The following is a 12,482-nucleotide window of genomic DNA, read 5'->3' on the forward strand; positions in this document are numbered from 1 at the left end:
AAAACGAGTGGCATAAAAGGCAAAAGGGGCACAAAAAAACAAAAGGTCGTAAAGTGGTTTGACAACACAACACAAATCCAAAGTCAATCCTTTCAGTGTTTCTAGGGAACTTTTAAGTATTGTGTTCAAACCACAGTATGGTGGGCTATGAAGAAAATAGGTTTTTTAACCTTAACGTCAATGAAACCTGGCGTGGGAGGTCTCTCGAAAAAATGCGCTAGTTGCTTGGGGTTTGGTAGCTCAAGACGATTTTCACTGACCAGAAGTAGCTCTCACTACACAACAGGTTGGAGACCCCTGTTTTAGATACTTGCACAAGTGCCACCATTGCCTACGTAACGTTTGTTACTGTGCTGGAGTGTCTGCCTACTATTGTAGTATTATACCTCTACTTGTATTTTGTACGTTTTTGTAACCTGCACCCTTATCACTTTTTCCTCCTGTAATGCACCGATTGCTACCTCATGTATTTTGGTTGCTCACCAGTGTCACTTTTGATCCATGTAACTTATTGTTTGCTTTTGTATTTTGTTCCTGTATATCATTATTGGTCCTTCTGTGAAGCGCTCTGACACCTTCGGGTAAGGTCCGCGCTATATAAAATTGCATAAACAAAATAAATAAATAAATGGTGGGGCCAGGGTACCGGAGGGGAGGGGGGCATTTAGCACCCCCAGACCTTCAAACGGCCGCCTCTGGAGGCAGCGGGACGCAGGTGCCCCCAGAGATGCTTTCTAAGGCCTGCCCAGGAGCTGCCCTCTCCCTGCACCCCCTCCCGGTGGACTCGCCCCCCCCCCCCCAGTGCAGGCGGCCTCGCGGGGGGGCGGGCCTGAGTCTCGGTTGAGTTCCTTCGCGCGCAGTTAGTCACTGATTAAAGGTCCGATGATTGACGGGCACAGGAAGACCCGCCCATGGCCCCTGGAGCGGGCCCGGCTCCATTCTCGCTTGTGGTGTGTTAATCATTTACTGGCTGGAAGGACAGACGGACCCGCACGGCGCACACACTCACTCCGCACCTGCGCGCTGTACCTGCCCCCCCCCCCCCCCCCCCCCCCAGCGGGGCTCCCCTGTAAGGTGTCGGGGGTGAGTGGTGGACTGGCGGCGCCTGACCTGCCTGTCATCGTGGCACTGACTGTGAGTGACTGACGGCCCGGGGCGGGGGTCGGGAGGACTCGTCGTGAGTCCGGGGGTCCCTGCAGCTGCCGGCCCAGGCCCAGCCCCAGCCCTTGAAGAGCACAAGACCCGGTGCGCAGAGCGTCCCTTGTTTGCCCACGGTGGACACCTCTGTCCCGCCAGGATCCAGGTACGAAGATGCTTTTGACCCATGTGCCCTTACTGTAAATGTCTCGCATTCCAGTTCTTTGTGTACTGGCTATGATTGGAGAAACATGGAAATGGAAGGCCCGTGATTTGGCTTGGGATATACTGTGGGGTCAATCTCCGTCCCTGCACTGGGGCTGGTGCCGCCGCCCACGCACTCGGAGGCCACCCCTTCACCCGTCTGAAGAACGCTGTTTGCTCCTTATATGGTTTCAGTACGAGGCGGACTAGGGACAAGAAAGAGGCCACGGTTTGAATGGGATGGAGAAGAGCTGCCCGCACCCCCACCTTAAGCAGCAGCTCCGGCGTGCAGTGGGGGGCAGATAGCACTGAGGGGGGCAGGGTGGACAGGTGTGCTCTGGAGCAGGGAAGTCAGCGGTGGGGCAGGTGAGAGGCTGACGGGGGTGGGCAGATAGCACTGAGGGGGGCAGGGTGCACAGGTGTGCTCTGGAGCAGGGAAGTCAGCGGTGGGGCAGGTGAGAGGCTGACGGGGTGGGCAGATAGCACTGAGGGGGGCAGGGTGCACAGGTGTGCTCTGGAGCAGGGAAGTCAGCGGTGGGGCAGGTGAGAGGCTGGCAGTGGGGGGCAGATAGCACTGAGGGGGGCAGGGTGCACAGGTGTGCTCTGGAGCAGAGAAGTCAGCGGTGGGACAGGTGAGAGGCTGGCAGTGGGGGGCAGATAACACTGAGGGGGGCAGGGTGCACAGGTGTGCTCTGGAGCAGGGAAGTCCGCGTTGGGGCAGGTGAGAGGCTGGCAGTAGGGGGCAGATAGCACTGAGGGGGGCAGGGTGCACAGGTGTGCTCTGGAGCAGGGAAGTCAGTGGTGGGGCAGGTGAGAGGCTGACAGCGGTGGGGCAGGTGAGAGGCTGGCAGTAGGGGGCAGATAGCACTGAGGGGGCAGGGTGCACAGGTGTGCTCTGGAGCAAGGAAGTCAGCGGTGGGGCAGGTGAGAGGCTGCAAGGGGTGGGCAGATAGCACTGAGGGGGGCAGGGTGCACAGGTGTGCTCTGGAGCAGGGAAGTCAGCAGTGGGGCAGGTGAGAGGAAGGCAGAGAAAGCTAAAGCCGGTGGCAAATGTGAGAAGGCAACACTGCGGGGCAGTGTGGTAGGCGTGGGCCTACATATCTATGTATATGGTATCTATATACCCAGGGCAGCAGAGTAGTAGAGTGTGTGTGAGAGACTTCTGAGAGTAGAGTTCCCTAAAGAGGGGAAAGAAGTGCGTCTTCAGCTGTTTCCTGAATTGGACTAGGGGTGGGGCAGTCCTGGTGGATGCTGGGATGTTGCTCCAGAGCCTGGGGGCACAGGCGGTTGGACTAGGGCTGGGGCAGTCCTGGGGGATGCTGGGGTGCTGTTCCAGACCCTGGGGGCACAGGCGGTTGGACTAGGGCTGGGGCAGTCCTGGTGGATCCTGGGGTACTGTTCCAGACCCTGGGGGCGCATGCGGTTGGACTAGGGGTGGGGCAGTCCTGGTGGATGCTGGGGTGCTGTTCCAGACCCTGGGGGCACAGGCGGTTGGACTAGGGCTGGGGCAGTCCTGGTGGATCCTGGGGTACTGTTCCAGACCCTGGGGGCGCATGCGGTTGGACTAGGGCTGGGGCAGTCCTGGGGGATGCTAGGATGTTGCTCCAGAGCCCGGGTGCCCGGCGGAGCGGCCTGCAGCGCACTGCTTCTCCCTTTCTGGCACTTCCTTCTTTGCAGTCTGCTGGTGACCGGGCACCAGGTGTGCCAGAGAACCATCTGACATGGGCAGCTAGTCAGCCAGGTGGGCGAGTTGCTGGTAGTGATGGTTGGAACTTGGAAGGATGATGCAGCCAGCTTTGAAGGTGGCACGGGCAGTGTTTAATTTGAGCCGGTGGTTGCAGGTACTGGGACTTATTTTTCGACACCAGACTTTCCCCCAAAATAAGAGCGAGAATGGCAGAAATGGGGAAAGAGAAGGCAGGGAAAGATTGGAGAAGGAAGGGGTGAAAAGGACCATGCAAGCGAGAGATAAGGGCGCAAGGAAAACATGTAGTGAATGTGGCGCCCTCCCCATGGCCCCACCCTATCCAGATTCAAGAACATTTCAATATACATTTGGCATGAACATCAATTCACCTAAATGCCTGGGGTAGCGGAAGTGACATCTCATGCCATGTGACCTACACTTTAACTTACACAGACATACTTACATACACACACTCTCAGCAAATTTCACATTTGCCCTCTAGGCGGTTTTTCTTTTGTTCTGTTTCTCTACTATGCTGTTTTATCACTGTGTTGTGTTATTCTGCTTTAGGTCTCACTATCAAAAAGCGCCGGGACACTCTTTTTGAGTAGCCGTGCGCTATATAAGAATAAATATAACATAACATAACATAACATAAACACACTCCCCCACAAACATGCAAACAACATGCATTTAAAACATTTTTTTTCCTACCTCAGCTGCCAGGGACCGTCATATTCCAGCAAATCTTACTCCATTATTGAATGCACTAATAGAGAAAATTGTAGCATTATTCACTATTAGTGTAATAAAAAATTAACAGAAAATAAGAAAAGTGGAGTCTGTTGTATCTTCTATCTTCCTGTGGGGTTATCATTATATCTTAACATCTTAACTTAATAAAGTAACTTAAATAATCTATCTGAAGTATCCATCTTCTTTCTGATTGCATCAGAGTCCCAACCAATGTCCACAAGACAAGCTGCCTATTTCTTCCGGTCACTGATTTCGCCACCTTTGGGCCAATGATGCAACAGTAGCGCCCGGGGTCTCTTTTTGGAACTAGCCAAGGGTCGCTGCTGCGACCCTTGGTGACTCTTAAAAAACTGCCATGTCCACTGGGTAATTCTTGATAAGAGTCAAATTGAAAATTGTGTACAGAAATCCCACATTTTACAGGGCTTGTCAACATTGACAGCTCACGCAGGATTCAATATAGCAGGAGAAGCTGCCGGAAATACTGAGAATAATACTTCCTGCTGAAGATTTATGCTCAAAACAGTGGCCTCACATAGGCCCCCCCCACCGCGGTGCGCAAGGCCGAGCTCTATGTGGGGGCGAGGGGGGCCTTATGGCAGTACCCTGGCCTGAGAGCTCCTTGGTGAGGGGGGGAGAGCTCAGGGAGTGGGCCCTCAGCTCAGTATCCTGGCCTGAGAGCTCCTGGGAGAGGGGGGGCGAGCTCAGGGAGTGGGCCCTCAGCTCAGTATCCTGGCCTGAGAGCTCCTGGGTGAGGGGGGGGCGAGCTCAGGGAGTGGGCCCTTAGCTCAGTATCCTGGCCTGAGAGCTCCTGGGTGAGGGCGGGGCGAGCTCAGGGAGTGGGCCCTCAGCACAGTATCCTGGCCTGAGAGCTCCTGGGTGAGGGGGGGGGGGGCAAGCTCAGGGAGTGGACCTTCAGCCCAGTATCCTGGCCTGAGAGCTCCTGGGTGAGGGGGGGCGAGCTCAGGGAGTGGGCCCTCAGCTCAGTATCCTGGCCTGAGAGCTCATGGGTGAGGGGGGGCGAGCTCAGGGAGTGGGCCCTCAGCTCAGTATCCTGGCCTGAGAGCTCCTGAGAGAGGGGGGGGAGAGCTCAGGGAGTGGGCCCTCAGCTCAGTGTCCTGGCCTGAGGGCTCCTGGGTGAGGGGGGGGCGAGCTCAGGGAGTGGGCCCTCAGCTCAGTATCCTGGCCTGAGAGCTCCTGGGTGAGGGGGGGGGGGGCGAGCTCAGGGAGTGGGCCCTCAGCTCAGTATCCTGGCCTGAGGGCTCCTGGGTGAGGGGGGGCGAGCACAGGGAGTGGGCCCTCAGCTCAGTATCCTGGCCCGAGAGCTCCTGGGTGAGGGGGGGGGCGAGCTCAGGGAGTGGGCCCTCAGCTCAGTATCCTGGCCTTTAGAGCTCCTGGGTGAGGGCGGGGCAAGCTCAGGGATTGGGCCCTCAGCTCAGTATCCTGGCCTGAGAGCTCCTGGGTGAGGGGGGACAAGCTCTGGGAATGGGCCCTCAGCTCAGTATCCTGGGCCCTCAGCTCAGTATCCTGGCCTGAGAGCTCCTGGGAGAGGGGGGGGGGAGCTCAGGGAGTGGGCCCTCAGCTCACTATCCTGGCCTGAGAGCTCCTGGGTGAGGGGGGGCGAGCTCAGGGAGTGGGCCCTCAGCTCAGTATCCTGGCCTGAGAGCTCCTGGGTGAGGGCGGGGCGGGCGAGCTCAGGGAGTGGGCCCTCAGCACAGTATCCTGGCCTGAGAGCTCCTGGGTGAGGGGGGGGCGAGCACAGGGAGTGGGCCCTCAGCTCTGTATCCTGGCCTGAGAGCTCCTGGGGGAGGGCGGGGCGAGCTCAGGGAGTGGGCCGTCAGCTCAGTATCCTGGCCTTAGAGCCCCTGGGGGGGGGGTGAGCTCAGGTAGTGGGCCCTCAGCTCAGTATCCTGGCCTGAGAGCTCCTGGGTGAAGCGGGGCGAGCTCAGGGAGTGGGCCCTCAGCCCAGTATCCTGGCCTGAGAGCTCCTAGGTGAGGGGGGGCGAGCTCAGGGAGTGGGCCCTCATCTCAGTACCCTGGCCTGAGAGCTCCTGGGTGAGGGGGGGCGAGCTCAGGGAGTGGGCCCTTAGCTCAGTATCCTGGCCTGAGAGCTCCTGGGTGAGGGCGGGGCGAGCTCAGGGAGAGGGCCCTCAGCTCAGTATCCTGGCCTGAGAGCTCCTGGGTGAGGGGGGGGGGGCGAGCTCAGGGAGTGGGCCCTCAGCTCAGTATCCTGGCCTGAGAGCTCCTGGGTGAGGGCAGGGCGAGCTCAGGGAGTGGGCCCTCAGCTCAGTATCCTGGCCTTAGAGCTCCTGGGGGGGGGGGTGAGCTCAGGGAGTGGGCCCTCAGCTCAGTATCCTGGCCTGAGAGCTCTTGGGTGAGGGGGGGGGCGAGCTCAGGGAGTGGACCCTCAGCCCAGTATCCTGGCCTGAGAGCTCCTGGGTGAGGGAGGGCGAGCTCAGGGAGTGGGCCCTCAGCTCAGTATCCTGCCCTGAGAGCTCCTGGGTGAGGGGGGGCGAGCTCAGGGAGTGGGCCCTCAGCTCAGTATCCTGCCCTGAGAGCTCCTGGGTGAGGGGGGCGAGCTCAGGGACTACGCCCTCAGCTCAGTATCCTGGCCTGAGAGCTCCTGGGTGAGGGGGGGGGCGAGCTCAGGGACTACGCCCTCAGCTCAGTATCCTGGCCTGAGAGCTCCTGGGTGAGGGGGGGGGTGAGCTCAGGGAGTGGGCCCTCAGCTCAGTTATCCTGGCCTGAGAGCTCCTGGGTGAGGGGGTGGCGAGCTCAGGGAGTGGGCCCTCAGCTCAGTATCCTGGCCTGAGAGCTCCTGGGTGAGGGGGACGAGCTCAGGGAGTGGGCCCTCAGCTCAGTATCCTGGCCTGAGAGCTCCTGGGTGAGGGGGGGCGAGCTCAGGGAGTGGGCCCTCAGCTCAGTATCCTGGCCTTAGAGCTCCTGGGTGAGGGGGGGCGAGCTCAGGGAGTGGGCCCTCAGCTCAGTATCCTGGCCTAAGAGCTCCTGGGTGAGGGGGACGAGCTCAGGGAGTGGGCCCTCAGTTCAGTATCCTGGCCTGAGAGCTCCTGGGTGAGGGGGGGCGAGCTCAGGGAGTGGGCCCTCAGCTCAGTACCCTGGCTTTAGAGCTCCTGGGTGAGGGGGGAGAGCTCAGGGAGTGGGCCCTCAGCTCAGTATCCTGGCCTTAGAGCTCCTGGGTGAGAGGGGGGGGGGGTGAGCTCAGTGAGTGGGCCCTCAGCTCAGTATCCTGGCCTGAGAGCTCCTGGGTGAGGGGGGGGCGAGCTCAGGGAGTGGGCCCTCAGCTCAGTACCCTGGCCTTAGAGCTCCTGGTTGAGGGGGGGCGAGCTCAGGGAGTGGGCCCTCAGCTCAGTATCCTGGCCTGAGAGCTCCTGGGTGATGGGGGGCGAGCTCAGGGAGTGGGCCCTCAGCTCAGTATCCTGGCCTTAGAGCTCCTGGGTGAGAGGGGGGGGGGGGGGTGAGCTCAGTGAGTGGGCCCTCAGCTCAGTATCCTGGCCTGAGAGCTCCTGGGTGAGGGGGGGGCGAGCTCAGGGAGTGGGCCCTCAGCTCAGTACCCTGGCCTTAGAGCTCCTGGTTGAGGGGGGGCGAGCTCAGGGAGTGGGCCCTCAGCTCAGTATCCTGGCCTGAGAGCTCCTGGGTGAGGGGGGGTGAGCTCAGGGAGTGGGCCCTCAGCTCAGTATCCTGGCCTGAGAGCTCCTGGGTGAGGGGGGGAGAGCTCAGGGAGCGGGCCCTCAGCTCAGTATCCTGGCCTGAGAGCTCCTGGGTGGGGGCGAGCTCAGGGAGTAGGCCCTCAGCTCAGTACCCTGGCCTTAGAGCTCCTGGTTGAGGGGGAGCGAGCTCAGGGAGTGGGCCCCCAGCTCAGTATCCTGGCCTGAGAGCTCCTGGGTGAGGGGGGGTGAGCTCAGGGAGTGGGCCCTCAGCTCAGTATCCTGGCCTGAGAGCTCCTGGATGAGGGGGGGCGAGCTCAGGGAGTGGGCCCTCAGCTCAGTACCCTGGCCTTAGAGCTCCTGGGTGAGGGGGGGCGAGCTCAGGGAGTGGGCCCTCAGCTCAGTATCCTGGCCTTAGAGCTCCTGGGTGAGGGGGGGCGAGCTCAGGGAGTGGGCCCTCAGCTCAGTATCCTGGCCTTAGAGCTCCTGGGTGAGGGGGGGGAGCTCAGGGAGTGGGCCCTCAGCTCAGTATCCTGGCCTTAGAGCTCCTGGGTGAGGGGGGGCGAGCTCAGGGAGTGCGCCCTCAGCTCAGTATCCTGGCCTTAGAGCTCCTGGGTGAGGGGGGGCGAGCTCAGGGAGTGGGCCCTCAGCTCAGTATCCTGGCCTGAGAGCTCCTGGGTGAGGGGGGGAGAGCTCAGGGAGCGGGCCCTCAGCTCAGTATCCTGGCCTGAGAGCTCCTGGGTGGGGGGGGGGGGCGAGCTCAGGGAGTAGGCCCTCAGCTCAGTACCCTGGCCTTAGAGCTCCTGGTTGAGGGGGGGCGAGCTCAGGGAGTGGGCCCTCAGCTCAGTATCCTGGCCTGAGAGCTCCTGGGTGAGGGGGGGTGAGCTCAGGGAGTGGGCCCTCAGCTCAGTATCCTGGCCTGAGAGCTCCTGGATGAGGGGGGGCGAGCTCAGGGAGTGGGCCCTCAGCTCAGTACACTGGCCTTAGAGCTCCTGGGTGAGGGGGGGCGAGCTCAGGGAGTGGGCCCTCAGCTCAGTATCCTGGCCTTAGAGCTCCTGGGTGAGGGGGGGCGAGCTCAGGGAGTGGGCCCTCAGCTCAGTATCCTGGCCTTAGAGCTCCTGGGTGAGGGGGGGCGAGCTCAGGGAGTGGGCCCTCAGCTCAGTATCCTGGCCTTAGAGCTCCTGGGTGAGGGGGGGCGAGCTCAGGGAGTGGGCCCTCAGCTCAGTATCCTGGCCTTAGAGCTCCTGGGTGAGGGGGGGGGGAGCTCAGGGAGTGGGCCCTCAGCTCAGTATCCTGGCCTTAGAGCTACTGGGTGAGGGGGGGCGAGCTCAGGGAGTGCGCCCTCAGCTCAGTATCCTGGCCTTAGAGCTCCTGGGTGAGGGGGGGCGAGCTCAGGGAGTGGGCCCTCAGCTCAGTATCCTGGCCTGAGAGCTCCTGGGTGAGGGGGGGGAGAGCTCAGGGAGCGGGCCCTCAGCTCAGTATCCTGGCCTGAGAGCTCCTGGGTGGGGGGGGGGGGGGGGGGCGAGCTCAGGGAGTAGGCCCTCAGCTCAGTACCCTGGCCTTAGAGCTCCTGGTTGAGGGGGGGGCGAGCTCAGGGAGTGGGCCCTCAGCTCAGTATCCTGGCCTGAGAGCTCCTGGGTGAGGGGGGGTGAGCTCAGGGAGTGGGCCCTCAGCTCAGTATCCTGGCCTGAGAGCTCCTGGATGAGGGGGGGCGAGCTCAGGGAGTGGGCCCTCAGCTCAGTACCCTGGCCTTAGAGCTCCTGGGTGAGGGGGGGCGAGCTCAGGGAGTGGGCCCTCAGCTCAGTATCCTGGCCTTAGAGCTCCTGGGTGAGGGGGGGCGAGCTCAGGGAGTGGGCCCTCAGCTCAGTATCCTGGCCTTAGAGCTCCTGGGTGAGGGGGGGCGAGCTCAGGGAGTGGGCCCTCAGCTCAGTATCCTGGCCTTAGAGCTCCTGGGTGAGGGGGGGGAGCTCAGGGAGTGGGCCCTCAGCTCAGTATCCTGGCCTTAGAGCTCCTGGGTGAGGGGGGGGGGGCGAGCTCAGGGAGCGGGTCCTCAGCTCAGTACCCTGGCCTTAGAGCTCCTGGGTGAGGGGGGGGCGAGCTCAGGGAGTGGGCCCTCAGCTCAGTATCCTGGCCTGAGGGCTCCTGGGTGAGGGGGGGGCGAGCTCAGGGAGTGGGCCCTCAGCTCAGTATCCTGGCCTGAGAGCTCCTGGGTGAGGGCGGGGCGAGCTCAGGGAGTGGGCCCTCAGCTCAGTATCCTGGCCTTAGAGCTCCTGGGTGAGGGGGGGGCGAGCTCAGGGAGTGGGCCCTCAGCTCAGTATCCTGGCCTTAGAGCTCCTGGGTGAGGGGGGGGGCGAGCTCAGGGAGCGGGTCCTCAGCTCAGTACCCTGGCCTTAGAGCTCCTGGGTGAGGGGGGGCGAGCTCAGGGAGTGGGCCCTCAGCTCAGTATCCTGGCCTGAGAGCTCCTGGGTGGGGGGGGGGGCCGAGCTCAGGGAGTGGGCCCTCAGCTCAGTATCCTGGCCTGAGAGCTCCTGGGTGAGGGCGGGGCGAGCTCAGGGAGTGGGCCCTCAGCTCAGTATCCTGGCCTTAGAGCTCCTGGGTAAGGGGGGGTGAGCTCAGGGAGTGCCCCCCCCCCCTCAGCTCAGTATCCTGGCCTGAGACCTGCTCCGTCGGTGACGCACTGACTCAGCAAAGGTAGGCGAACTGAAGCCGACACCAGCCTCGGCCCCAGGCCACGCCAGGCGGAAGGTAATCCTCTTATTTACAGGGAGCCAGTGGAGGTTTTTCAGGTGACCAGAGATGTGTTCTTTACGTGGGATATCTAGTATGAGCCTGGCTGAGGCGTTCTGGATTCGTTGGAGTTTTTTCTGGAGTTTTGCGGTGGTACCGGCGTATAGGGTGTTCCCGTAGTCTAGGCGGCTCGTGACCAGTGCGTGGGTGACCGTTTTTCTTGTTTCGGTGGGGATCCAGCAAAATGTTTTTTTGAGCATGCGAAGAATGTTGAAGCAAGATGATGAGACGGCGTTGACTTGTCTGGTCATCGAGAGAGAGGAGTCCAGGATGACGCCCAGGTTCCGTGCGTGGTCAGTTGGGATGGGTGCTTTTCCTAGGGCAGCTGGCCACCAAGAGTCATCCCAGGCGGAGGGGGAGGTGCCTAAGATGAGGACTTCTGTTTTGTCTGAGTTCAGTTTCAGGCGGCTGTGCATCATCCACTCGGCTACTTCTTTCATTCCTTCATGTAGGTTGGTTTTGGCGATGTTAGGGTCTTTGGTGAGTGAGAGGATCAGTTGAGTGTCATCAGCATAGGAGATGATGTTGAGGTTGTGTTGGCGTGCGATGGCCGCGAGGGGGCTCATGTATACGTTGAAGAGGGTGGGGCTGAGTGAAGATCCTTGTGGCACGCCGCAGATGACTTCAGAGGCCTCTGACTTGAATGGTGGGAGGCGGACTCTCTGGGTTCTTCCGGTGAGGAACGAGGTGATCCATTCCAGTGCTTTTCCTTGGATTCCGACGTTTTTGAGGCGTTGTAGGAGGGTGCTATGACAGACTGTGTCGAAGGCAGCGGAGAGGTCGAGGAGGATGAGGGCGACTGTGTCTCCGTGGTCCAGTAGAGTTCGAATGTCGTCAGTTGCTGCGATAAGTGCGGTCTCAGTGCTGTGTTTGGCTCGGAAGCTGGACTGTGAGGAGTCGAGGGTTTTGTTGGTTTCGAGGAAGGTGGCAAGCTGGTTGTTGACAGCTTTCTCGATGACTTTGGCCGGGAATGGAAGAAGCGAGATGGGGTGGTAGTTTTTGAGTTCGTTGGGGTCAGCTGTGGGTTTTTTCAAAAGGGCGCTGAGTTCTGCGTGTTTCCAGCTTTCCGGGAAGGTGGCTGAGTTGAGGGAGCAGTTGATGACGTCTCGGAGATGTGGTGCGATAATGGAGTCTGCTTTGTTGAAGATGTGGTGAGGGCATGGGTCAGTTGGGGATCCTGAGTGGATGGAGTTCATCAGGCGGATGGTGTCCTCAGTGGAGATTGGGTTCCAGTTGTTAAGGACGTTCAAGGGGGGTGAAGGTCCTGCAGGAGGTTCGGTGGGTAGGTGTCCGGTTCGGTTGTCGAAGCTGTTGTGGATGTCTGCGATTTTGTTGTGGAAGAAGGAGGCTAGGGAGTCGCAGAGGGCTTGGGAGGGGGTGATGTCGTTGGAGTTGGCTGATGGGTTGGTAAATTCTTTGACAATGTTGAATAATTCCTTGCTGTTGTGGGCGTTGTTGTCTAGTCGGTCTTTGAATGCGGCTTTCTTTGTAGACCGGATTAGATGGTGATGTGTGCGGGTGGCGTTTTTGAAGGCGTCCCTGGAGCTGGTGTTTGGTTTTTTTTTCCAGGCCTTCTCGAGGGAGCGACAGAGTTTCTTGGATTTCTTAAGATCATCGTTGAACCAGGAGGCGTTTTTGCTGTTTAGTTTGATTTGACGTTTTTTCAACGGTGCTAGGAAGTCGGCGCTGTTGGATATCCATTGGGTGAGGTTAATGGCTGCTTGGTCGGGGTTTGAGGAGTGGACAGGGGGGTTGAGAAGAAGTGATGAGGAGATCTGGTCGATGGAGATTTTGTTACAGTTTCTTCGCAAGGTGGGTTGAGGATGGCTGTGGATTGTGGTCTTATTGTAGGTAAAGTGAATGCAGCTGTGGTCCGTCCAATGAAGAGCTGTGGTGTGACTGAATGAAACATGTTTGCTGGAGGCGAAGATAGGGTCGAGTGTGTGACCTGCGATGTGGGTGGGGGTAGTGACAATTTGTTTGAGTCCGAGGTTGGCGAGATTGTCCAGAAGGGTGGTGGCGCTGCTGTCATTGTTCTTTTCCAGGTGAAAATTGAGGTCTCCCAATAGAATGTAGTCCTCGGAGGGGAGGGCGTGAGGGGTGATAAAGTCAGTGATGTCTTCAGTGAATTGTGCACGGGATCCTGGTGGCCTGTAGAGGAGGGTGCCTCTGAGTGTGGTCTTGGGGTCGGTGTGGATCTGAAAGTGGAGGTGTTCGGCGGTTGCAAGATTGTTGTCGGCGCTGGT

The 12,482-nt window shown here is 60.0% G+C and overlaps 1 long non-coding RNA gene across 1 annotated transcript in view; it reads left to right on the forward strand.

Annotated features, from left to right (window-relative positions):
* Nucleotides 1–1,144: 1,144 nt before the first annotated feature.
* Nucleotides 1,145–12,482, forward strand: part of LOC147670622 (uncharacterized) — a 97,260-nt gene continuing 85,922 nt past the window's right edge. Inside the window, exon 1 of the long non-coding RNA XR_015303645.1 lies at nucleotides 1,145–1,303. This is a non-coding gene — a long non-coding RNA (uncharacterized LOC147670622). The remainder of the gene's footprint in view (nucleotides 1,304–12,482) is intronic.

This window comes from Lissotriton vulgaris, unplaced genomic scaffold (assembly GCF_964263255.1).
Source record: "Lissotriton vulgaris unplaced genomic scaffold, aLisVul1.2 SCAFFOLD_519, whole genome shotgun sequence".
NCBI lineage: Eukaryota > Metazoa > Chordata > Amphibia > Caudata > Salamandridae > Lissotriton > Lissotriton vulgaris.